Genomic DNA, 26,930 nt, shown 5'->3' on the forward strand with positions numbered 1-26,930 from the left:
ATTTTGATTGACGTTCTCGCCGCCAATAATGGCATTCCATTGCTCATGGTGCTAATTGAGATGCATAATAATTCAGTCCATGTATTGGATTTTCCTGTCCGCAGCGTATGGCTGCCCTTCGAGCCATCTTTTGAAGGTCATAAGCGTGCTGGAGCATGCGCAGTAAGCCGTGGGCCTCATTGGATTTCCGCGGCTTCTGTCTGCCCTCCCGCTGTGTTAAATGAATTTGCTTCTTGTAAAGCTGTGTCCGGAAGCGTGTCCCGCAGTGTGTCTGTACACTTGCGTCTCTTCGTCAGTCCGGTGACCTTTGACTGAGGACACCGTACGGTTTTAGTGCTCATGCTTACCCCAGTGTCCAGCATTTTCCTTTTTTTTCCACTTTCATAAAGCGAGAACTCACTCCGAAGGTATTGGAGCGCTTTACCTGAGCACCAGTTACATTGCACAGGGTCACATTCATATATTTTTAGGCACATGGAGATTACACGATTTGGCAAAATTCACAGGATGTTGAGACAACGTGGAACCTGGTTCCACAGTTCCAAAGTTGACAGCTCTAGACATAACGCCACATCCTCTCCCTTAACTATTTTAATTTAAATAGAATGCTTGAAAGAATTGAGATGCTGGGTGATTTAAATCATAACCAGGTTAGGGATTAAAACGCCTCTACTTTATTAGAACGATGTATATTTATCTTTGTACAAAATGCTCACGAGTGGAAAACACATATTCAGTTACTGACTATAATGTTAATTCGAAACAAGTTATCAAGTTTTTAGAAGACATAACAGCCTGGGACGAACAGATGAGCTGGTAATGTGTGTAGTTGGGGTTCACATCGCACCCACAAAGCTTGCTGCAGCCCTGGAAAAAAGTGTGCTTAGTTTCAAGTTTATACCATAGCACTACCATTGTAAATAGTGTTTTAGAATACAGCTTAAAATTATCTACAACACAGACCAAGAAAACTGCGTGAGCTTCGTTTATGGTTTAATTTAGTTAAATAGGTAACAATGCTCAGGTTGGAAGGCGTGACTAGCACAGTGGCTCCTTCTAGAGTAGAAATGTAACTAGTGTAGACCAGGGGCCCATTATGAGTCATAAAAATACCCATAATCTCCTCATCCCCTAGAGTTACCGATACTAAGGATATCTGTGACTCCGGGGTGGAAGTACATCCCATCACAAGTTATGGGAACAAAATGAGTGAGGTGGTGTCTCTGCACTGACCTTCTTATTTTTGCCTGATATTTCACCCATACAAACATAATATCCAGATGAGAAACAATAGTCCTGTGAATTGTGCAATCCCTATAGGGTTGTTAATCCCTTTTGCTCATTTAGGTTATCAGGCACTCATAATATTAAAACGTTGCCAGGTAGTAGGAAAAAACAATCTCGAACTCTGTCTGGAGCTGGGGCACAAGAACGTGTAGAATCCCAGACGTCCTATAAAGTGCTGCAGTGCTGTCCATTGTCGCCCCCTTGTAGCAGAAGGGATGCTTATAAATACGTTGCAGCTGTCTTTGACAAACAGTTCACCTGGGGTATATATAACTCATCATGCATCTAACCTGATTCTGCATTTGAATGAAAGCATACATGAACATTTGGGAAATGCCTTAGTTGCTTCAGCTGCTGTTGTCGCTGCATCCATGTCTGGCCTAACATGTATCATTGAATGTCTGCCGTGTAGCCAAAAATGCATGAGTGTTCCTGTTGGCCCATTAGCAGTGAGATGTTATTATTTTCATATGAAAAGCAATCTCTGAGGCCAGCCCTCTGAGCTGTTCACCTGCTTGACTGAAACAAAAGGCAGGTGCTCAGGAACTGAATTTTATTTTGCATTTCACAAGACTATTTCATATGCTGTTACCTGACATTCCTTGCTTTTCAGCGAACAGCATGTTACATTGTGCAGCCTGTAGTTTTGCAAACATTATGAGCTCAAAAGCCCAATGTGCAAAGTGCTGTAGCCTAACATGCCAGAAATGGCAGAAAGTGTTATACATGACATTGAGTCACTTCTCAGGACTGTTTTAAAAAATTACAAAGTCCAATCCATTTCAAAAGCTGTGTTTTTTACATACAAATCTGAAAGTAAATTCTGCTCACATTTCTTGTGAGGATTTAGTCTTTCGTTCACCTCATGTATTAAAGCAAGCATTTGTGATAAGAGGAGTTAAAGGGCTGTTTTATGCTGTATATAAGAATACATAAACAAACATACAAGAGGTACAAAACTCCTGGAATAAACAGCCAAACCTCTTATGGAATTGCCATACATTCATGTACTCACATTAGATCATGAACTTTCACATACTTAATGTGGTATGCTTTGTCATTGGGTTCCACACGTAGCAATGAGAAGCATCTGAGAGAACTGCTGTCTCCTAGTTATTTTTCTAGTTTGGGTGAGAACTGCTGTCTCCTAGTTCTTTTTCTAGTTTGGGTGATGTTATGTTCCTTATGTCAATATTTGTGTTCTCCCTTTGTTAAACCTTTGGATCTAAACTTAAATTGTGTGTGGGTGAGTTAAAATCAGCAACGGGCTCTGTTTCTCTTTTCTGTCAACATGTTTCAGTGCTTAAATATTGCCCCTGCGAAGTCAGGTGTCTTCCTCAGGACTATGGGCCCTAGTGTCTTGCATCAAATATTGTGAAACAATCCCTGGCTCACAGGACATGTTTTGAATGTTCATTTAATATATTTTTTGTTCTCTCATAAGGTGCGACAGATATCGTCGAAATTCTGTTTCTTTATAGACTAACTGCTCTGTGGACAGAAACTGAACAAGCTTGCCTCCTTCAAATTCCAGGCACAGGGAGGGCAGCAGCAACAGCTTCCCCGTCATAGGATACCTACAAGTTGAGCAGCAGTGGTGCAAGCTTTGCTTCCTCATAAAACAGGTACAGTGCGGCAAAGCAAACCTTGGTCTTTCACCAAAGCTGAGTGCATCTTCCATTTCCAGAAGAACAGAACCACCAGGGCAGACTAGTATAAGCTTCAATGCTCACAGAACATATACGGTTATGACAACAGTGACACGTAGGTTGCTGACATCGCTGGAGCAGGTGTGTAACTCAATGAGAGGAAGGTACAGGTGGATAACTTAGTAAATATGCAAGTTCTGACACCATTCTCACTTTAATGATGCTGAAGTGGAATATCACCTAAGTCCTTCAGCTGTTAAAGGAGACAGCTTGTGTTGATTCTTTGGTTTTCAAAATATTGAGAAGTAGGCGTTACTTTGGTCATAATTATGGAGCAGCCCACCCACAGTTAAAGTAACTACTCTGGACAGACACCCAAGTGCCAACTCCTACCAAAGGGTGTTGAATGCGCACAGACCATGAGCTATGCAATCCTAGCCTCGGTGCTTCAGCTGTTCAAACTGTTGAGGGTCGCCACCGAGTGTCAGGGGCGCAGTGCAGGCTTTTGCAGCCCTTGCACGCAGAGGTCCCCCCCCCTACCCTTCACGGGCTCCCATTGAGCCCAAGACTAATGCATATCTGCGAGTTATGGGAGACTTAGGGGCCCTTATCACATTGTGCAGGGAACAGGCATCATCTTGCATTATGCCACTGGTCTGTGTTCTATTTTGCTGAAACTAAAGGTAATTGTCAAAGTTGCCTTTTGAAGTCCCCCGCCTCATTAACTTTTCTGACAGTTGCCAGGGGGATTTCACATAATCACATTCCGTTCTCAGTTGCACTGGGCATAAGGAGCCCTGAAACCCACACCGCTCACAACAGTGTAAACAACAGAAGCTGCCGACCCAGTACCTGGGCTCGGTGACCGGAAGTGTTCACGTACCCGGAAGTTGCAGACGAAATACCGCTGATCCCTGAAGATGCTTGGGCCAAAGGAAAATGTATCGACTAGGGGTTGGTGTGCTTGCATCTCAAATGTTAGGAGAACACCTGCCTGCTTTATTTACTCATTTCAGTGACAGAGGGGCCGTGTTAGCTCTTAATGACAAATAGGGGTTAATAATTTAGCAGCCACGGACGTATACTGTTGCACTCCAGCCAGAGGAACTATGCACCTCGACTGAACCCCGGTGAACTACACATCTTTAGCAATGAATTCTTTAATCGACTGATTCCTGAGTGAGGACCCAGCCTCCGTCGTCTCCGATGCCCGTTGTAAGGGGACAAGAAGCATCATTTCGTGTGAGGACATTGCAAGGTGACAAAAAGCATCATATCGTGTGAGGAAAGGAACACGCGAGGTGGGTGCTTAACAAAGGGCGTTATTATTACCGGGAGGGTGGAAGGAGACTTCCAGGTTCGAATCGTGGACAGGACTACGGCACGTTTTCACGAGCTGCTTTGTATTTTTGCTGTACCGGTTTTTGTGCGCGTGCTTTGTTTGTATCCGTTCGGTTGTCTATTGCAGCATGGTATTCGCTGTAGAAAAGTGTTCCTCACATTGTCCTGGGCGTAGATACAATTGGTACATCAGGTGCAGTGGCACCGGTCCACAGAGCCCAAAGGGGCCCGTTGAACCTTACTACTCCAACAGCAGTAAAAGGAGACACTATCCTTCCTTGCTACGCTACTGATAATTTCTTGCTCCAGCTGCGCCCGTGCTAACATGTCTGCATCCCCTTAGTGCAGGGTTGTTTTGGATGCGCACGTGGCCTGATGGCATATTATGTCAGCATAATATTAATTCGGACTCGCGTGCTGTATACACTCTAGTCTAGTAACACGTTGCATATTGGTCTTGAATGATGTTTTGCTCCATTTGTTTGTGCGGTGGTCAAGGCAGGATTGGGCAACACAATTTTTTTTTTTTTACCCGGTGGTACATTTTAAAAAATTTCCGAATTATTCTTTTGTCAATTCTGTGTTATCACCACTTGTTTGGAAATTACTTTTTTAGGGTGGGACCTCGAGCCACTTCTGTGCTGTGTTTCGAACCGTGACGCCTATTTTCTACATATTGTCTGATGTATGTGTTAGTAGGTTGTCATGTAGGTGTTAGTAAGACATTTATATTAAAGAAAACAAGGCCCTCAGCACTTGGATATCTACAGAAACGAAAGGAGTGGGGTATGGGGGTTGGAGAATCTTCAGCATCACTTGTTTGAGATGTTAATATGGATTTTTAAAATGTAATTAATATTAATTAATCATATTATTTTTCGCTTGTCGCTTGGTTTGATTGAAAGTGGCTGAGCAAGCAGACAACATGAGCATTGAGCATACACAGTCAGAGCAGACCAATTGAAGGTAGCTGTTTTATAATTAGTGTTCCAAGATAGATGGATGCTCAGAAATATTAAAATGTACCGCAAAGTCCTGAGGTTGAGGTATGTGACACAGTCAAGCAATCTATTCTTTGCCCTTAATGCTCTTGTGCATCAAGCAGACTTTTCTCAGGTGTGGACTGTGTGTATCATGTACTGTGGGCGTGAAGGTGGTGTGAGAGCATTGCAGAGACCTGATGTAATGCCTGCTGATTGAAGCAACAGAGGGTCCCTTCTCCCCCATGTGTGTGGAGCAGGGAATAAGGGGTGATACTTCCTTACTATGTGTTGCACAATGGTAACGGATCATACAATCCACATCCAGGGGCCAGGGCCCTCCTATAGAGAAACCACTGTAACTGGGATGAATGTATTAGCTATCGTCACATACCCAATACAAGCTTACAAGAAATTAGAGAACTCTGGAATATGTTCTCCGGAAACTTTGCAGCATTCAATATTATTCGAACTTTTTTTAGTCTGTGAAATTGTATTCCTTTTTTGACTGCTTTTCAACAATTTTTTTTTCATTTTCTGTTTAGTGGCTCTTGTCCTAAACTGTTTGCCTGTCCTGCTTTTTTTGTGTTTTTCTCGTCTTTTGCAGACAGGTGTCCCATCTAGGTCCTCAAGTTCTCTCCTCATTGGCTGAGTCTGACAGGCCGTCAGTCAGACTTATCCACTGGGAGGAGGATACACGTATGTGGGAGTGGCCTTAATACCACAAGGCATTGATTGGCCCAGTGAGTTTAAAATATCACCCTTACCCTTACCCTCTCCTAGCACTTTGTACATATACTTTACATCGTGTGGGTGGAGGTAAGAGGTAAAACAATCTTCTGCCACACCTGAAAGGCGTGAATATCAGTATTATTTGCTAGTTTCTATACTGATGGCATATTTAGAGTTCAAACAAGTACAATGCTGCTTGAAGATATTATTTTAAAACATACCATACATAAGGATGGGTTGCTGCTAAGGCCCCATGCTGGCTTAATCAGGACAGATGAGCAAGATCACGTGACTGGCCAATCAATGGCTCCTTTCAATGTTCTGCAGATGTAGTGAAAAGAAAAATATTCCTATAGGTTACATGTTAATCTAGCAACAGTAAAAGTACTTCACACGCATTACGTTTGTTCCAACATTCAAAGTAAAGGTTAAGTTGTAATGAGTTTTATTAAACTGAAAGGCAAAGCAAGATTGCGAATCACATTGCACTGCTTCGGAAAGAGCTCAATTCATCATGCACCTGCCAAGTCCAGACAGAAGCACTTATTCTTTTTATAATTTACACGTTTTTCTAGAACGGATTACATTTCAAAGTTCTGCTCAAATGTTCTTTTTGTAGTACAACCTGCAAGAATAAATGGCATATGTTTCAATTATGAAATCTATCTATCTATCTATCTATCTATCTATCTATCTATCTATCTATCTATCTATCTATCTATCTATCTATCTATCTATCTATCTATCTATCTATCTATCTATCTATCTATCTATCTATCTATCTATCTATCTATCTATCTATCTATCTATCTATATGTATATATTTTTTTCCAATAAAACAACAGGGATACAATCTAAGCTATAGTTGGAAACTTTATTTAGTAAACTTAAACCATACACACATCAGAAATTCTAAACTTATAGCTATAACTTAAATTTAGAATTTAAACTCGACCTGTAAATTACTATAAGTTGCGCAGTACATTGCCTTGTTGTTTCACTCACCACACTACATTGACTGTAACTCACCTCTCTGCCATGCACTGTGTCCTCATAAGTGATGTTATTTCTGTTGTGATAAGTATTGTACTAAAGGCTAGAATTTCATATGCTATAAGTCATTTAATATTCAACCGTATAACCAGTGCATGGAGAAAGGGGGAGTTATAGTTAATGCAGTGTGGCGAGTAAGGTGACAAGACTGTGTACGGGGGTGGGTGACTTATAGCAATTTGAAGGTGATGTGTAAATTCTAAATACAATTTTAACTATAAGTTTAGAATTTCTAATGTTTGCATATTTTAAGCTGGATTTACATAGAAAGAGTAAATCAAGTTTTCCTAACTATTACTTAGCTTTGTAACCTTTGGCTTTTTCTTGGAATTAAATTATTGTTTGTTTTTCAAATAAAAATGTGTTTCAAATCATAGTGTTGTGTCATTCAGTTGATTGTTGTTAATTGACGTGTTGTACAGTATAGTGGAGGCCTTTGTCATAGAATGTAGTGGTGTAAAGTGGAGTATTGTACAGTGCAGTAGAGTAGGGTAGAGTGGGGTGGTGTAGCGTACAGTGGAGTGATTTGGCCTAGTGTGTCATATAGTGGAATATCGTAGAGTGGAGCGGGGTGGGGTGTTGTATAGTGGAGGGATGTGAATTACAGTACCATTCAGTGTCGTACAATGGAGTGTCAATTGCAGTATTTAGAGTTGAGTGTCGTGTGGTCGAACAGAGTGTCATACAGAGGCACAGAGTAGAATAGAGTGCTGTGCAATTTAGAGGCATAGGTGGGAGGTCAGTGGAGTACAGTGTCGTATAGTTGAGTGTTGTTGAGTGGAATGTCATACATTGGAGGAGAGTGTCAGACCGTGGAGTGCTATGTCATAGAGGGGAGTGGCATGTCATAGAGAGGAGAGGAGTGACGTGTCCTATAGTGTCATACAGTGTAGTACAGTGGTGTAGAGTGGATGGACATAGAGTGGAGTAGAGTATTATAGAGTGGAGTTGCGTAGAGTAGGGTGTCATACAGTGGAGCGGCATAAAGTGGATTGTCGTACAGTGGCATAGAATGAGGTAAAGTGTTGTGCATTGAATTAGAATGGAGTGGAGTAACGTAGTGTGAAGTATGATAGAGTGGATTTACGTGTCATAGAGTAGAGTGGCTTGAAGTAGAGTGGAGTGGTGTAGCGTAGAGTTGAGTAAAGTGTCCTAAACTAAGTGACGTCTCATACGGTAGAGCTCTGTCATAGACTGTTGAAAAGTCTTGTAGAATGGAGTAGAGTTCTGTACAGTGGAGAGTTCAGGCATAGAGTAGAGTACGGTGGCATAAAGTTTAGTAGAGTGTTGTAGAGTACACTTGTATAGAGTAGAGTGTTGTAGAATGGAACTGCGTAGAGTGGAGTGCTGTGCAGTGGCATAGAGTGATATAAAAAGCCATTGAGTGGAGTCAAGTGGAATGGCGTAGCGTACAGTGGAGTAAAGTATCATAGAGTGTTGTGTCATTCAATACAGTGCCTTAAGTCGAGCAGGGTAGAGTGGCATAGCATAAACTGGAGTAAAGTGTTATAAAGTGAAGTGGTATGTCATACAGTGGAGTGGTATGGCGTAGTGTGGGAAACTGTTGTAGAGTGGAGTACAGTGTTGTAGAGTGGAGTGAGTGAGAGTACAGTAGAGTGTGATACATTGTGGTACAGTGGAGCGGCCTAGAGTGTTGTATAGGCGAGTAGCATACAATGCAGTTGAGTGGAGTGGCTTAGAGTGGAGTGAAGTAGAGTGTAGGACGGAGTAGTGTGTTATAGGGTAGAGTGGATTAAATTGTGGTTGCGTGTCGTAAAGGGATTTGCGTAGAGTGGAGTAGAGTGTGCTACAGTCAGACCCTCCAGGATATCGCGATTTCGCGATTTGCTGGGAAATCGGCACTTTTTAAAAAATGCCGCGATTTTTGCAAAAGTGCCCGCGAAATCGGCACTTTTGTAGAAATCGCGGCATTTTGACAAAAGCCGCTATATCCTGGGGGGTCTGGCTTTTTGTGCATAAACCAAATAGTAAGCAATAAATCGCCCCAGGAAAGAGGAGAGCTAGTAAAGGAAGGAGGTGAAGAAACGGGGGGCGTAAATCAGAGGGAAGAAATCGCGACAGAAGAGGAAAGAAAATACTGGCGAGGGGGGGGGGGAGGTGTTGGAGCCCAGGCAGCTCCGTCGCTCAGAGGCACAAGTAGGGGTGCAATCTTCACTAGCTCGTGGCCCACACACTGTAGGTCACGCAGGCATCAATGGTGTTCTGTTTTGCCCCCCCCCCCCCCCCCCTAGTGACGCCACTGCAATAACCCCCACCCCAGCCAGCCGATCGGAGTGCGGGGGGGGGGCAGGAGAAGCTGCAGGCAGACGCTGGGCAGAATTAGAATAACATAACAATTAGCAAGTCAAAGGCTGACACTCAATTATCACCGGCCTCACTTCTCCCCTCACCCAGCTCGGCCCGGCCTGATCTATATCGGCCCCCGGGCGATCTTCTCACTGATATGCTAATACTGCCATTAGAGCACCGCTCCGGCCCATCAAAGGGCGCCGGGCTACAGGCCTCGGCCTGGCACATTTCAAAGCACCCTGCCCCCATCAAATGAGTGTCAGACATTGTGCATCAACCTGGAAACGCTCAGGTGGGCCATCCGTCTCAGTCCTGTCCATCGCTCCATGCGAGGCTTCCTTTACATGTAAGTGTTTTCAAAAGAAAATTGCCCCAGACTGACTTCACAGACTGCTGAAAGGCCACAAGAACAGCTTTTTCCAACCTTTCTGTCACAGGAGCACTGAGTCCCCCAAACCGCGCTGCAACAATCTGTGCAGTCCTCCTAGGAACAAAACAGCTGGTAAGTCACCTCATCATGACCCGATTGAGCTCCATCAGCGTTTTGCATGTCGGGATTCTGAGCTCATCCTTTTATTTAAAAAAAACTACAAGTCCCAGAATTCCTTTTCTTGAATTCTTAAGAGTCAGGGCTGACTGAATATGTAAAAAAATAATTTCTTGAAAAAAAACGCATCTTGTGCAGTTAATTCTGTCATTTTTCGTCTTCCAAAAATTCCCAATATATGCAAGTAGGAGTTCAGGAGGTTTTAATAAAAAGTAACCCCTAAACCAGAGCTTTACCACTACATTGTGGACATTCATTTCGTGTAACTGTCAAGCTGTAGGAAAAGGGAATTACTTAAACCCACAATCAAGAGTGTTTCTATGGAGGAATGCTTACATTAGTATACATACACAGCTTCATGTTGTTAAATAACTAAAAAAACGAAGATATCTGTGTTTGTTGTAGGAAAAATTGACAAATAAAATGCCGCAAAATTGCCGCAAAATTTCCATATTTGTGCCGCTAAATTTCCATTTTTGTGCCGCTAAATTTGCTAATCCATGCCGCCATATCCTGGGGGGTCTGTACAGTGGCATAGAGTGGGCTACAGTGAAGAACAGTGACAGAGACTGGAGTACTGTGTTGTACACTGGAGCAGCATAGAGTGGAGTGGAGTTTGGCAGAATCGAAGGATGTACAGTGCCACAGAGTGTCGTAGAGTATAGCAGAGGATCGTAGGGTGTAGAAGACTCAATTGACATCTACTGGAGTAGCATAGAGTACAGAGTAATACATTGTTTTGCCCTAGAGTATTGTGGCATAGAGGGTCATGGCATAGAGTGGAGTGGGGTGCATTGTAGTAGTATAGAGTGGAGTAGCGTACATTTGAGTGGTGGGGAGGGGGCTGTGTGTGCTCCTCCCATTAATTTAATTAGTGGCCCTGAGGGATGGGGTCCTCAGGGTTTCCCTCCTCTTTGATAAAAAAAAGGCCTTGGAGTCCCCAGTACCAGGCCCTCTGGTCAACCTGTGGCTGTGTGCAGTGTGGGGTTATCTGCTTTTAGGGGGTTGGCCACTGGCCTGAGACTTCAGAAACAGGAGGCAATTCCAACAAGCCCTTGAAGAACCTTTAGAGAAGCATGATGTAGACAGTAAAGTCCAGTCCTTTCCCTCCCAGGCAAGAAGCTGTAGGCAGCAGGCCAACACAGCAAAGCAAGCAGCAAAGTGGCAATCTCCCCTGGCAGCACAACAGCTCTTCTTCCTGGCATGTTCTCAGTCCAGAAGTGCTCTGAGTATATGGTGTCAGAGGTCCAGTACTTATATCCATTTTAGCCTTTGAAGTATGGAGACTTCAAAGAAAGGTCCTTGTGGTGCACAAAACCCTTCCCTTCCTGCCATGGCTTCACACACACTGCAGGGGGGTATGCAGCTCTTTGTGTGGGACAGGCACAGCCCTATACAGGTGCAAGTGTCAGCTACTCCTTCTCACTCTGGCTCAGTAAGGACCATCAGCCTAGTGATAAATGATCAGAATATGAAGGGCACACCTCAGCTCTCTTTGTGTGTGACTGTCTAGAGGGAATGGGCAAAGCCCAACTGTCCTCCAACCCAGACGTGTATTCCAGGGACAGGCACAGAATGGTTAAAGTAAGAAAATGCCAACTTTCTAAAGTGCCTTTTTCAGACCAGCAGTACTAAAAGATGTGTTTTTAAATTGTGAGTCCAGACGATCAAACTCCAATTTTCTATCTGCTCCAAATTGTAAGTTACACTTGTAAAGTGTTACAAGGCAGCTCCAATGCTAACCTATGCGAGAGATAGGCCTTGCTGTAGTGAAAAAAGAATTTAGCAGGTTTTCACTAACAGGACATATAAAACTCTGAAGCATGTCTTTCCTTTTAAATTCACTTCACCCTTCCCATGGGGCTACCTAGGGCCTACCTCAGGGGTGACTTATATGTAATGAAAGGGAAGGTTTTGGCCTGGAAAGTAGGTGAACTTGCCAGGAGGAAGACATGGTAGTTTAAAACTGCACAAACAGGCTCTGCAGGAGCAGGCCTGAGACAGGTTGAAGGACTACTCATGGGGGTGGCACAACCAGTGCTGCAGCCCCATTAGACATTATAATAGTGGGGTAACACAATAATAGACTTGGACCTGGGTGTACATTGGTACAGGAAACAATGGTCCTAAACCTTTCTTTAAACAATGTGATTCTATCATACAATACTCATTTCGTTCAATTTTGGAGCATGCATAATGTCATCTCATTTAATGAAATTGGTAAAGTTAATAATGTGCAACAGCCAATAAATTTCAATGCAGCATATATTTATTAATCATAATTAAACTAACAGTAGGTATCTTACTATTTTTTAGGAAAAATGAAAGAAACAGAAATGTTGCTCCAGGGGAACGTGCAGAAGGGGGTGCTCTAGTGAAGAAGGTATGAAGTAGGGAAACGGGAAGAGTTCTCAGTGGTGGTCAAAGGAAGATGACCACCAATTAATAAATCAAAAAGTTGGACTGATAATAGAATATTAGTCTGGGTAGGCCTTGCCACGGTTAATCAATTATACACACACTCTATTCAGCATATTTCTTTCAAAGGAACTCAGCAGGGGCTGCTTTAAAACTCATAACACTTTTCAAAACACAAGGCCCCCCAGCTCACAGATAAACCGGCCTCCAGTAACAAAACCTGCCCCAGGAACAAAACCTTAGGGAGTTCAAGTCCACTTTCTTAGACCTGTAGTTTGGCAAATTCTCATACTTTTTCTAAACTCATGTACGCCCCTGCTGCTTAAAAAATGTACATCCGTGGTCCAGTGACTGGCTGAACACAATATACAGCAGTCAACAACCAAGCTCCAATCCCTGCACAGTAGTAAGACCCCATCTTTACAATCATCTAGGTGTGAATGTGAGAGGCCGTTTTGGTGCTTTTGCATCTGTATCTTGCAGTGGGATTTTAATCTGTGGCTTTTCATAATTATAACCGTCTATTTGAAACATACTCTCTGGAGTTTCAGGGGAATTGTGGAGCCCATTCGCTGCTGAACTTGGATATGTTGTGACCATTCAGAAAACATTGCACATTTTCAGTAACGGCTGGTGTAAGGGTACGTGGTGGGCCAGCGCAGAAGGGGCAGCGTGTGGGGGCAGATTTTTTTTATTTTTATGTATCTGCCGGTCTTCTGCTTGCCGGTCTTCTCCTCTGGGCACAGGCTGAAGCTCCATCTTCCCCTACGGCCAACCCATAGGCTGTTCTCACTATGAGAACAGTGTTGGGATTGGGCAGAGCGGGCTTGTTTTGCCCTCTATTGGGACCTGGGGACCTGGGAGCCTGTGCCTGCTGATCTCTCCACCCAGCAACACAGCTGAGTTGGAGAGATGTCAATGTGCATGACGGTTTGTCCGTCCTAAGACAGCTGGCCAAACCGTCATGCGCACTGACAGCAAGGCCCACCACTACTCCTCCCCCTGCTGCAGTGCCATTGCCCCGCCCCAAGACTCTGCCACAGGACGAAAAATAAAATGATCTGCATTAAGATAATTTTATTTTTCGTTTTCATCTGTGAAACACTGCACTACGCCCCAATAAATGTCAATGGATCAAGCACTCACCACCGGAGATCTATGCTTGAGACCGCAGTAGGCCAACTAACCAGTTCATCCCTCCATCGGGTACGGAATGAGCATCATTCCAAACTTTTCAACAAGAGCATTGTTTATATAAATGTTCCATGCAAAAAAACACCTTTCACCATCACTTACAAACTAGGCATTGTCTCCATTGTGATACCTCTGCTCCTCTCTCACCAGCACTCCCCAACTTCAACAAAAGCACAACAAGGTGAAAACCACCACTAGTCATTCAGAAATCTAAACAAATCACAAATGTAGGAGGCCGCGACTGGTGTTGCGCTGCCACCGCAATCACATTGCCTCAGTGCAGCAACTCAAGAGCTAATCCAATGGTGTACCGTCAACACTTACTTCTATGGACAGCCGCAAACTCCTTTTTTATCCCTAATCCCAGAGCTCAAAAAGATGTGTGGAATCCCCCCAAAATCAAACACTTGGACAGACCCCAGACATTAAAGGAGGAACACATTGAAAACCATTGTGGCCACGCAAGGGCTGCAATGGCGTGGACGAAGGAATATAATAGAACATCTCACAATACACGCAGGAGCACAGGATAAAAAGCAGGCCAGAAAGCCAATGCTTCAGATGTTGTACACTTTATTCCATTTCAGGAACTTTTCACCAGCTCAAGCAGGACAAAAACACAGATTGCAAGTTGTCCCCATCCCATACCAAAGCAGCTCAAATAGTCTTCTCTTCCTCTTTCCATTCTGGTACCTACGGGGCATATTATCAAGGGGGTTTATCTCTGCTTTTTTGGCTTTAAAAGCCAAAAAAACTGAGATAAAATTATCTCCCTATTACCAAGCTGTCGCTAACACCAGTTAGCGACAGCTAGTAGGAGATAGCAACCATCTTTGGCCGCAATTTGAATGTCAGCGATATTTATCACTAATGACATGCAAAGTGGGAGTGCCAAGATGTTAGCGACTGAAAACAGTCGCTAACATCGCTATCTCCTATTACCAACTTTTGGAGATATTCGCGCTAAGCGCAAATATCTCCAAAAGCTAACACCTGCCCCATAGCAGTTCTTAGCCATGTTATCCAATGGGAGGTGAATAACATGGCTAAGAGCATTAGCTCGGTAATGCATGAATATCGCTGAATTTTCAGCGATATTCATGCATTGCGGCGATTTTTATCGCATTTGCGATAAACCTTGGTAATACCAAGGTTTATTTGCGGTAAAAATCGCCTCAGCCCAGCGGTAAAGTTTTGTCTCTAACCAAGCAATAGCGATAATTATCGCTATTGCTTGGTAATATGCCCCTGCATTCCTTAATTTATACTCGTAAAAGAAAACGACAAATTCTATAAAAAGAGATTACATCTAGCACGGGATATGCTACCAAATCCTGACATGCAATAACAGGAGAACTCTCATATTCATATAATAATTAGTTGAGGTTAGCTCTTTGGCATACATGAAAATAAAAATGCCTTGGCTACTTCACTGACCTAGCGGCTTGCTAATAAACATGTTGCACAACAAGTTCAAAATGGGTGGCCGGAATTAAGTGTGAGGCCTACTCAATTGGAATACGGGTTCTTTCTTATTAAAAGGCGAAGATGGTTGAAAATATGCATTAATCTGTAAGGGCAGTTTGTTGCAATGCATTCTCTATATAGCGTAGCACAAATAAATCTGTTAAAGCCCTGCTTCTGAATCATTATATATGTTAATAATTATCTACAAGGCCACCAAGTTTAAGATTCATCCCTCTAAACATGCTGAGGGCATGGATTTGGAGCAGGTATGGCTTGAAACCGATTCCATACTAGCCACCTTAAATGTCATGAAAGTGGTTCGATTGAAATGGGATTATACACAGCATTTTAAATCTAATTGCACACAGCCCCAACCATATCTACAAATTCAGGACATATGTTAAAATGAAAGCATCCTTTGCACATGCGTAGCAAACACACAGGTTGCATGCATTCTTCTAATATAATTGCTCCCTTACTTGGGTTGTTGTGCCTCTGACAGATCCTGTCCAGGTCCACTGAGACTGGATCACCTAATTTGATGATTCACAAAAGCGATAGCCTGGAAAGAGCTGAGAGTATGCGGGCCAGGTGTGATGATGTTCTACAAGGTGGAATGTTACTGTGCTATTGATGATGTAGGTGAAATGGGGGGTTCTGAGGTTTCTAGAGAAAGCTGTTGCTGGAGGGAGAATGCTGGAAGTTACTGTCATGGAAGATAGCTCTTGAAATAAAGAAGTTGAAGCATATTGTGTACGTAGTTGCTACACCAGGCTTCATGAACTCACATGATAGCCACAGAAATGTAAGGCCAAATGTGAGTCCACAGAGCACAGCCAGGTTTGGAGCGGCCCAGTTAAGAGAGTGTGGATGAAGTGTTCAACGCACTTCTGATTTCCTCCATTTCCTCGGTATTCTCAACAGCTTTGCAGACCATTGTAGGTGCGGTTGGCCGTTGCAAACATTCCTACTGCTCATCCGCCACACGTAAGCCTGGGTGGAGTCCATAGAGCACACCCAGGCTAGTCCAGCCAGCCTGGCCGAGAATCCACAGAAGAAGAACCTAGAAGCAACACCAACCTCCTGGTCAATGTTTGCCGCTTGCCCTTCCTTCAAGAGATTCACCTAGGGTAAGTTACTAGTTGCTTGGCTTATAAGGACAGGATCCTCCCCAAACTAACATTTTATGGAGCCTGCAGATGACAAGAAAGAGAATGAGGTTATCCGGCCCACCCCTTTTCACTGAGGTTCACATTAGTCAATGCCACTCCTCACATGCTTGGGGGAGTGGCGAACTGATGGGAATGTTAAATAATGTGCTTCAGCACTAAAAATTATTACAATAATTCCACAATCAATTCATTCAAAAATGTGCAGAGTCTGCTAAATGCAGTTGCCGCTCTCTGTAGTTGGCTGATGGTACATGACGTCCTCAAGTTATGGATAGAGTTCTGGTATTTGGCACCAGCAACCTCTGACTCAAATTAAGTGCTGCCCCTGGCCCTGATAATGGCGAGCTAAATGGAAGCTAAACCATTCACCACCACAGCTGCCTGGAGATGTAATCTTTAGAGCCCTACCTGCACTCACCAAACTCCACATTCGAGCTTCTCTTCAACAGTGTGGCCCAATCGTAGCTCAATCTCATGCTGTCTTAGTCTTTTTCAGCATCAATCACCAATATTACTCGTGAAAGATTTGTAGCACTGGGAGCACCTGAGACAACAGTATGTGACTGTGTAATTATCTTAAAATACAATAAACCCTTTTTGCTTCTAGTATATAATCTAGAGATCTACTTTATGAAGTCAATGTGGGAAAATATTAGCTCCCAGTTTTGAGTAACAATTTATTGAAGAAATTGGTGTATATGACTGCATCTCGTAGAGTCCTCAACCGGCTGAAAAATTGCAATGACCACAGCATGTCACCATGATGTAGGATTTTATGACCACTACAGAACAGATCTTCATCAATCTCTTAGCAGACAACCTCCTAAAAACTTTACAGATTGTCATCTGAATTCCGTCAGAGCCAGATGTTTCTCCCCTAGCAATTCTTTTAATACCAAAGAGTGTCTCTCTGACTATACCTTGTTTGGGTAAAGTGATTTCCGGAACACATAAATAAAATAAATCCCAAGGAAGTCACGAGTAAAAGAAAGACCTTCCTGATAGAGCTTAGCAGGAAAATAGTTTAAGTTATCCTGATTTCACATTAAGTAATGTGCTGTAGTCCTCTCTGGTGTCTTCACTGTTACTGCTCTGCCTCTTACCCCTGCCATGACAATGCGTCCTCACAGAGGGCATTACCTCACCTCTACATCAGAGTTCCTGTGCATGAGTATTCTATACATTGCTGCTAATCTCACCCTTGCCCACTCCTGCTCTCACAACAATAGAACATATATGTTTCCATCTGTTGGCAAATCTACCCCTCTGATCTAATAGCCCTCCCACCTTTGACCCTCTGGTTGCTGCATGCCCGCAGCCCATGTAGGCTACTACCATCACCTGTCACTGGATCTTCAGATTCTTCTGCTGCGCATAGCTCTGGGTTTGCTTACCATTTTGCCTTTGGGTCTCTCTGTAACTATCACACTTTATTTGTTATCATATACACTCTGGCCTGCCAGTGCATTTACATAGTAGCCCTGTCTGTCCTGACCTACAACAGTGACTAATCTCTGTATGTTAACTATTTCATACATATATGTCTAGTCCTAGCCCACCTAGCCACGGGTAAATATTCCTATTAACATATTTCATGTACCCTTGAGTTTTCTATATAGGCCTTATATACACAATGTAGTATTTGTACATTTATTTTCATTTTTATTTTGACAGTTTTGTATAGCGCGAACAAGACCCTTGCGGGTATCAGAACGCTTTACAAGGCACATACAGGTGATTGACAAATACATAAGAATACGATGAATTAAGCGAATACATTCCTGGTAAAAGTTAGCGACTAGCACATATCAACAAGAGTATATAAGAAAGTTCAGGTGAATCTAGTCAAGAGGATCGCTTTCACTTCTTTTTTGAAGAAAGCAGCGGACTGATTCAATCTTGTTTCTAGGGGCAAGGCGTTCCAAATCCTGGGGGCCATTCCTGAGAAGGTATGATTGTAAGTTTTTTTCTTGGAGACACGTTGTGGTTTTAGTAGAAGATTATCAGAGCTCCTAGTGGTTCTGCTACCTTCTCATTCAGCCTTAAATACTCCTTTTTATAGTGTTTATATATTTGTGGCCTTTTTGGCCATAACTCCCTAGCTTAAACAGTAGTTCCACTAGTTAATTAATGTTACCCCTCCAAATATTACTATCCGTAAATCATTTACTTTTATTTTTGATTTTCTTTAACGCCTCGGGTAGTAAGTGATATGTAAATGCAATTACAGTTCCAATTACAGTCCTTTGTACACCGTTGTGAAACCCAGCCGGAAGGAGGTTGCGGACCAGAATGCAATGTATAAATAAATATAGAAAACAATAATGGACAGCTTTATATTTTTAATCAAATCTATGTAACACAGCCACTTGATCTTTTTATACAAATGGGACCCATCCTGTGTTCCCCCATGTAACCTATGTCAGTTTTGTGCTTTGTAAGTAGCCTTTCTTCCTGTGTATGTCAGCGAAAGGCATTCTGGGTATCCGGGTGATTTAATTTTCAGAGGGAAGCCATTATGTTTTACCTTTCAGCAGTTCACTTGCAGCAGTTTGTCAAATCTGGGGTTGGTGGCATTAACTCTACTGTGCCCTCGTTGTTTCTGTTTGTGCATTGCTTCATCATTAGTAAACAATGCCGGCCCTTGAATATTTGATGTTATCTCAAATGTCACTATACAATAGAGTCGAAATAATTCAGTAGATTAAATGACCCGCGTCTGGTTAAAATGCGGACATAGCACAGAGGGAACAGGACAGGTGGAGCAAATGAGGTCGCTTCGAAGCTGTGTTTGAAAGATATTTCTTTTCATAGTTCTTCGGCTACCCGGATAAAATTAAACATGTTAGTCTTTCTTCTGCTCTGTCAGTGCGCCAAGCCCGCTATTTACGTATTGGCGGGCTATTTCTGTGCGCTTTATTAATGCAGGCTAATTAATGTACCTCTTTGGGCGTACAAAAGTGAGGCAAAAGCACGAGTTAACACAATCAATTGGTTTTGAGAGGCATCCTTGAACTAGTCTCAATTTACTGAGAGGCATTCGAGGGAAATTGGAATTGTAAATGTATTTATATAGCGCTTAAGGTGAGAAGCTTCAGTGATGAAGTTTACTACTACTCGGAATCTATTGCAGAGCCCGAAATGTACATTTAAGAAGACGCCGCATATGTTAAACTTCTTTGTAGTTTGCATGATCCAGTTTCTGACTGACCTCTCTTCAGAGGTCTTGTATCTCTGAGACAGTCCCACAGAGACAGAGGGCATAGTGGAGGTTTCTTTACGGCCTGTAACTCTTCATTGTACTTGTTGAATTTAAATCGCATACTGTCGCGACCGATACATGAGGACAATATGAAAAGTGAATGGTAAAACTATCTTTTGCATGGTGTCGTATAGAATAACAGTACACCCAGTGATGAAGCTTGATTGTTTATATTAGGGGGTATAAACTTAAGAATTTCCCATAACCATGCTGACATATCATGTTAAATACACTATAAGAGAAGCAGTGCAGGAGGGGAGTTTAAGAGGTGTTGGAAAGGGAGCGGAGTGCAGATTGAAGGGGGTGCTTATTTTGTACAATAGCTAACACTTTTTTAAGAACTTCCTAACAGAGATTACAGTCAAAAGAAAGAGTGTAGAGGTGTGTGCGCATGCATGTGTATGTGTTTGTGATGTATATAAAAATCCCATGTGAAATTGGACAGGCTCTTCACCATTCCAGACTGAAAACAAGTGTACCCAAGAATACATTTATGAGGGGGGAGTAACACCCCAACACTCCCCTTGAAGCTACACCCCTTAGTACACCCAGTATTGTAAAAACACACATGAACAGGAATACCCATAAACCTTGGGATGGGTAGGAACACTACAAATACTGCCAAATAGTACAGTGCAACCCCAACACAAACGTCTTAGAAACTAAGCAACCATTACTTGTTGGTGGGTGCTCTGAAGCACTCTTGTTTGAGGAGTCCCATTAAATGTGGCATTTTATTTCAGTGGCCTGTATGATAACAGATTTTCACTTTAAGCCAAATAGATCGCAACATATACGTTCCAGCTTGCATGGATATTTGTATTTCAGTAACAGTTGTTCAAGTTTAGCCATAGGCGGAAAGTGAGGGAAGAGAAGAATGGTGAGATCTGCATTTGTTGTGTGTCACTGTTTTCAAGGGCTAGTAGGATTGTTTTAGGGCTCTTTTAAACCCTAGCAGCAATGAGGTAGCTTTTTCCTGGAGAGGAAATGCTGCGGAGGTGAGGACCAACCACTTAAAGGATGTCAACCTGGACGAGGCGATATAATTTATGAAAAGTCAGAAATGAAGTTTGGTTGAACAGGAGGAGCAGCATGGGGTTTTATGTGAGATGATTTGTGAGTGGTGACTTATGCTAGTTAGTGTTACATTCTGTGGATTTATCTAGCGTGGCTAATCACCCGTGAGGTGCTGAAGCAGGAGTGTAGATGGGTGTTTTTCTCAGTGAGTTAGTCAAAGAGTCAGGTCTTCAGCTTCTTGTAGAATTCAAGACATTTGGAGGTTCTGTTGTGTTGCAGGAGGTCGTTCCAGAATTTGGGTGTGATGTAGGTGAAGCTAGACCTCCCATTCTGCTTTTGCAGATATGGTGTGTGTGCATGCAAGTAAGACTGAGCGCAGGTGTCTGGTGAGTTGGTGGAAATGAGAGTGGTTGTCCAGGTATGTTATTCCAATTTTTAGCAGTGCCTTGTATGCATGTGTGAGGAGTTTGAACTGGTTGTGTTTGTGCACGGGGAGTCAATACTGCTCTCGGAGGAGTGTAGCAATGGGAGGTCAAGGATGAGTCTTGCTATGACTTTCTGGATGCTCTGGAGTTGGTGGAGGAGATGGTTGGCGATCCCGGCTTAGAGTGTGTTGCTATAGTCTGCTTGTGATAACGGTTTGCGTGACCTTGCGTCTAGTTTTCCAGGGCAGCCATTTGAAGATCTTGAGGAGCATTTAGAGAATATGGAAACTGAAGGAGCTGACCATATTGACCTGGGCTTTCATTTCCAGGTTCCTGGCGTGGTTGGTTGGTGTGGGTTTGAGCTCTGACGGCCACCAGGTGATTTGCCAGGGAGAGTTCTTGTTCCCAAAAATCAGCACTTCCTTCTTGTTGGTGTTCAGTTTCAGGCAGTTAGCTCTCAACTAGCCTGCTATGTTCATCATGCATTTGGAGAGGGTGGTGGTAAACTTGCCAGTCAGAGAAAGGAAGAGTTGTGTGTCATCAGCGTATGATAACACAGAAAGGATCACATGGCATGTGATCTGAAGACGTTAGCGAATGGTGTCATGTAAATGTTGAGCAGGGTTAGGCTGATCGATGAACTCTGAGGTACTTCGCAAATCAGATTCTTGGGTTCTGATGTGTAGGGTGGTACTCTGTCTAGCTGTGTTATTCCTTTTTGATTTGTGGCACAGCCCTGTGGGTGGCATACTCATTGGCACAGGGGATTTCAGGAGAAGTCTAACTTATTGCAAGGACAGTCATCCTAGGATCAATTGAAGAGGTAGTTTTTGGGGCACAGGCTGAGACAACCACAGTTCTTTGCTGATTATTCCTTGAGGTAAGTAGTCACCCACCCCAATTAATTATCCAATTTCTTACACATGTACATTGTTCATATTGACCCCACTTTACTTTCTATTTATGCTGTTTTTTATACACATGAGTGTTTTCTTTGAAGGGAGGGGTCTTTTCTGCTTTTGAGATAAAATGTGCATTAACATTAGTTGTTCTACACTTGTAATCACAGGTGTATACTGACATTGAGCGACTGTAAGTGAAACAAAATAATTTTTACATGTTAACTGTGTTTTCCTGGCTTAGATTTAAGTAGACCTCAGAACCCTCTTGTTTCAAATAGATGCTGAAGCACAATGTTCATTCTGGGTTTATATTTTTCACTTGACAGTTCATGTAGCAGGACTTGAATTGTTTATTTCTGTATGACACACTGTTCTTGAAAAATTCACTGGAGGAAGCTTTTTGTAAATCTCTTAAGGTTCTTCCTGCTAACACACTGTATTGCATCCATTCACAATGCTTCTCTGTTGATGTAACTAGTTTGTTCTAACACCTCCAGACGGCATTGGGTGAAAAGGAGCAATCAATGTTCATGTAGTGGGTTAGTGCTAAGATGTGACTTTTTTGTGATTTGCTGTAATAATGCCGACTTTGCAGTTTCTGTAAAATTCCATGAATAAACCTATATATAAAGCCTTCACTTCTTGGGGTGAGTCAGATTTTGATGAGAATTTTCCTGAGCCTCTAGGGATGCTGTTAGATTCCTTACTAATTTTGCTGCATATTCGAGGATGAGTCTGTTTCTGAATTTGCCTATTATTTTGTATAAATCTAGCATGCATGGCAAACAAATATTATGTATTTTAATGATATTACTACTACATTTGCATTTTAAAATGTCTGATTGCACTTTAACCTGTATTAAACCTACATTTTTTTTCCTTTTCCTAAATTTTAATGTCAAACGCTCTTTTTGAGCTAGTCTTTACTTATTGACTGTGTTTTGAAATGCTATTTTGAATCTTGGGACTTTAAGGTTAGCACCATCTCGAATCCACCCAATGTCGGGTGTACCTCTGTTATGCAAATCTTCTAGGGGTACTGCAAGCCCACTGTCTTTTTTGGTAGCAGGGGATAGTTAAGTACATTAGATAAGGAATCTCTGTTATAATCATTGTTGTCCCTGGTCTTCAGTATCGGCTGTATTAGTCCATGTTTGGATTATTTGCTGAGTTCCAATGCTCCATTGCCGTTCCTTACCAAAAGATTGTGAGTATCAATAAGGCAGAGTCTTTCTTGAGATTAAGAGTGTTTTGGTGTTTTGTGATGCATTGTGGGATTTGTAGTGGAGAGTGCAGGTTTATGTTGATTCATGAATTGTTATATTGCATTTGAGATCTTTGTTTTTGCGTTACTGATTACTGGCTCAGATGTTGATTTGATTACTGTGATTTTGGAGAATTTGTAATATGTCAGTGTGTTGAAAAAGTTTTGTCATTTGTTGGTTAACGCAATCTCATTTATTGTAATCTAAGATCTCTAGAGATTGTTGAACTTGTCTGCAAAGCAGTGGTGTGATTGGCACAACGCTTCAGTCACACTTGTTAGGGATTTTTCTGAATTAACAAAAGTTTTTTAGGATATGTGTGCCTAATTTGGTTGGTATCATTTGCTGTATGGTGCATGAGAGTAAATGTACTAGTAAGAGGCAGACTACCCATAGATGGGAATCTGCCTCAATGTGATCTCTGAACAAGTACCTCTATCCTGATGGTTCTGTTTCCTCTTCCATTGATCATATGATCATCGTCACCTATTTTTGGTTTTGCCTCTTGTTAGAAATTGGGTTGCTGGTTGGCAGAGGTTTGCACCCTGTCCAAGCAGGAACCACAATCCTAGTCAGGGTGAGTCAGATACACACCCTAAATTAACCTGTGCTCACCCTATTGTAGTTTGGCACAGAGTAGGCAGGCTTAACAGTGAAAACAACACAAAATGACACCACACCAAGTTAGAAAAATAGAGTATATTTTCTTGTCCAAAATGACAAAAATCCAATAACTATAACTGTAATTATATATTGATAACAAATAAATGACAATGCAGTGCTTATGAGCTTAAAGTGCCAACCGGGGATATCTGGTCATGCTAGCCTGGGGTGAATCAAAAAGGTCAGGCCAACCGTGATGGAGCGCTGATCGGATTCAGGGACCAGCATTGGCCCACTAAAAAGTACCTTAGATGCTTCTTCAATGAAGCTGAGATGCGAACAGCAAAGAAGTGATGCGTTGTTGTCTAACTGCTGAGTTGAAGACAATGCGTCGGCACCAAGGCGTGCAAAGTCGAAGATGCATTGAAAACTGGAGACAATGTGTCGTGCAGTTAGCGATGTCCACGGCCCATGCAGCAGCGGAGATGCGTCAAGGTAGTGCGCACTTCTGATTGGCACAATGTCGTTGATGCCATTATTCTAGCAGTTGCAGCACTTTATACTCACTTCCAACTGCCCAGGACTGGATTGACACACGTGGCAGGCCAAGACTTGCAGCAGGTTGATGAAAAATATTTATATCCCACATGCCCTTGGAGTCACTCTGCATTCAGGTCCAGTCCTTCCTCAGCAGGGCAGACGGTAGCAGGCAGCAGGGCAGCCCAGCAGAAATGCAATTCTTCCAGAGCAGCAGTCCAGCAGAGTGGTAGTCCTTATAGCAGCATAGTAGTCTTTCCTCCTGGCAGAGTTCTTCAGAGGTATAGTAGTGTAATGAAGTGGTAGGGTCAGCGACCCAGTACTTATACCCAGTTGTGCCTTTGAAGTGGGGGTGACTTCAAAGAGTGGCTTTGAAGTGAGCAGAGGTCCTCCCCCACCGCCAGCTGTGGCTCCAGACTCACTCTAGGGGGGTATGAAGCCCTTTGTGTGGAGACAGAGCAATTGCCTATTCAGGTGGTCAGCGCCTCTCTCCCATCCTGCCCAGGAGAACCCATTAGGATGGCGAAGGCCACTCAGTGACACCTAAGGTCACTTTGTGTGTGGCTGTCTAGAGGGAATGCACAAAGTCCAGCTGTTGCCTACCCCAGACATGTATTGAGACAGACGGCAGGCACACAAGGCTAAGAGTAGAAAAATGCCATCTTTCTAAAAATGAAGTACATTGGGGGTGGATCTGCACACCTGACTTGTGAGTGATGGTAATAAGATTTGGATGTAAAAGAATGGGTTTGGTAAATGAGTTTCTGCGTGCCTACATGTGATGAGGGAGAGTACCCATTTCCCTCACAGTTATGAACAATGAAAAAAAGAGTCTAAGGATAGCCAGAGACTTCATGTAGCACAGCTGGGGGCTAAAAAAGCCTTCACAATTTCATCATCTTTAACACTTCTTCTATTAGAAAATGCAACAAAAGTAAAACAGAGAAAACGCTCCGACTTTCTTCTTTCAAAGTTTTCATTCATGAAAAATCAGAAGTTATAATGGAAACATTATTTGAAGATAGGTCTGTCAATCTGTCCTAAAACAGAATTTCTAACAATCAAAAAGATAATCAACGAAGTAATAATTATTACTTCGTTGATTATCTTTTTCAAATAATGTTTCCATTATAACTTCTGATTTTTCATGAATGAAAACTTTGAAAGAAGAAAGTCGGAGCGTTTTCTCTGTTTTACTTTTGTTGAATTTTCTAATAGAAGAAGTGTTAAAGATGATGATATTGTGAAGGCTTTATTAGCCCCCAGCTGTGCTACATGAAGTCTCAGGCTATCCTTAGACTCTTTTTTTCATCTTTCTAAAAATGACATTGTTTAAACAGTAATGATAAATTCAACTTTACCATTAAAAAAATGTATCAACACCATTCCGATGATATGAAACATTACAGTACTACACATCTTCAATCAAGAATTGCAGCTTATAGGTGAAATAAGAAATTCCCAATGCTAACCTATGAGAGGGGTAGGACTCACAGTGATGAAAAATGTATTTAGGTGCTTTTTACTACCAGGACATGTAAAACTTAAACATAAATACCATTTGATTACACAGCACCCTGCCCATGGGCTACCTACGGCCTACTTTAGGGCTGACTTATATGTAATAAAAGGGGAGTTTAAGGCATGGAAATGGGTTTTAAATGCCAAGTCGATCAGTGTCAACTGCACACATAGGCTCTGCAGTGGCAGGCCTGAGACGTGTTTAACGTGCTACTTGGTTGGGTGTCACACTCAGCGCTCAGGCCTACTAGTAGCCTTTCATTTTCAGGCTGTAGGCACATGTAGTGCACTCTACTAGGGATCTATAGATAAATTATATGTGACAATTGTGAATGAGTCAATCAAACCATGTTTTAGGGGAGAAGCACATGCATTTTAGCACTGGGTGTCAGTGGTAAAGTGCTCAGAGTCCTGAGGCCAACAATAAGAATTCAGCAAAATTGGAGGCAAGCAAGCTAAAAGTTTGGGAGTGTCTAACACCTCTTTTGTTTAAGCGGCTAAAACAAGATTTTCATTCATTGATTTGCATGATTTATGGCGGTTAAAAGCATTGTATTGATTTCTATTCATGAAGAAGTTCATCTGCACTTGGTTAACTGATACTGAGAGCCATGCTAGGATTGGTGGGACATCATCATAAGTTGTGCTGTCATTGGTTGTTTGCCACTGTAGTCATGCTGTAACTCTTTGCCCTGTGCCATAGCCGTGCAGAAATAGGTTGCTGTTTGTTTGTTTTTCTTGTGAGCTCAGCGAAAGTCTTTGTAGCGCACCCCCTGTCAGAATGCTTGATTGTGGCAAAGATTTTCATCTCTATGTCATGCAAAAAAAGGGTGTACTTTATCAGTGTTTGTCCAAAAGCATGGTGAGGCAAAGCGGCCTGTTACTTCTCTGCTATATTAGATCTATAAGTTGTTGTTCGTCCTAGTTGTTTGAAATCTGATTCAGCTGTTTACCTTGCAGTTAAACAGAGTGAAGGAATTGTTATGAGCATGCACTCTTTGTGGCAGTACCTAAATCAGATTATATTCTGCTGATTCGTACTCAAACTCAGCATTTGACAAACAACTGTGCTATGAGCAAACAATACCAGCAGCTGGGAATGTTTCAGTCAAGAGATGTGATACTTTAAATCCTGCATTGATACTGTGGTTCCAAACAATGATGAAGGTGATGTAACATGCCTACCACAATGGCAATAATGTAACAAAGTTGTGTGCCAAACAAAGACCAGATGTAAAAGATGTTCCC

This window comes from Lissotriton vulgaris, chromosome 2_1, assembly GCF_964263255.1.
Source record: "Lissotriton vulgaris chromosome 2_1, aLisVul1.2, whole genome shotgun sequence".
In the NCBI taxonomy this organism is placed as follows: domain Eukaryota; kingdom Metazoa; phylum Chordata; class Amphibia; order Caudata; family Salamandridae; genus Lissotriton; species Lissotriton vulgaris.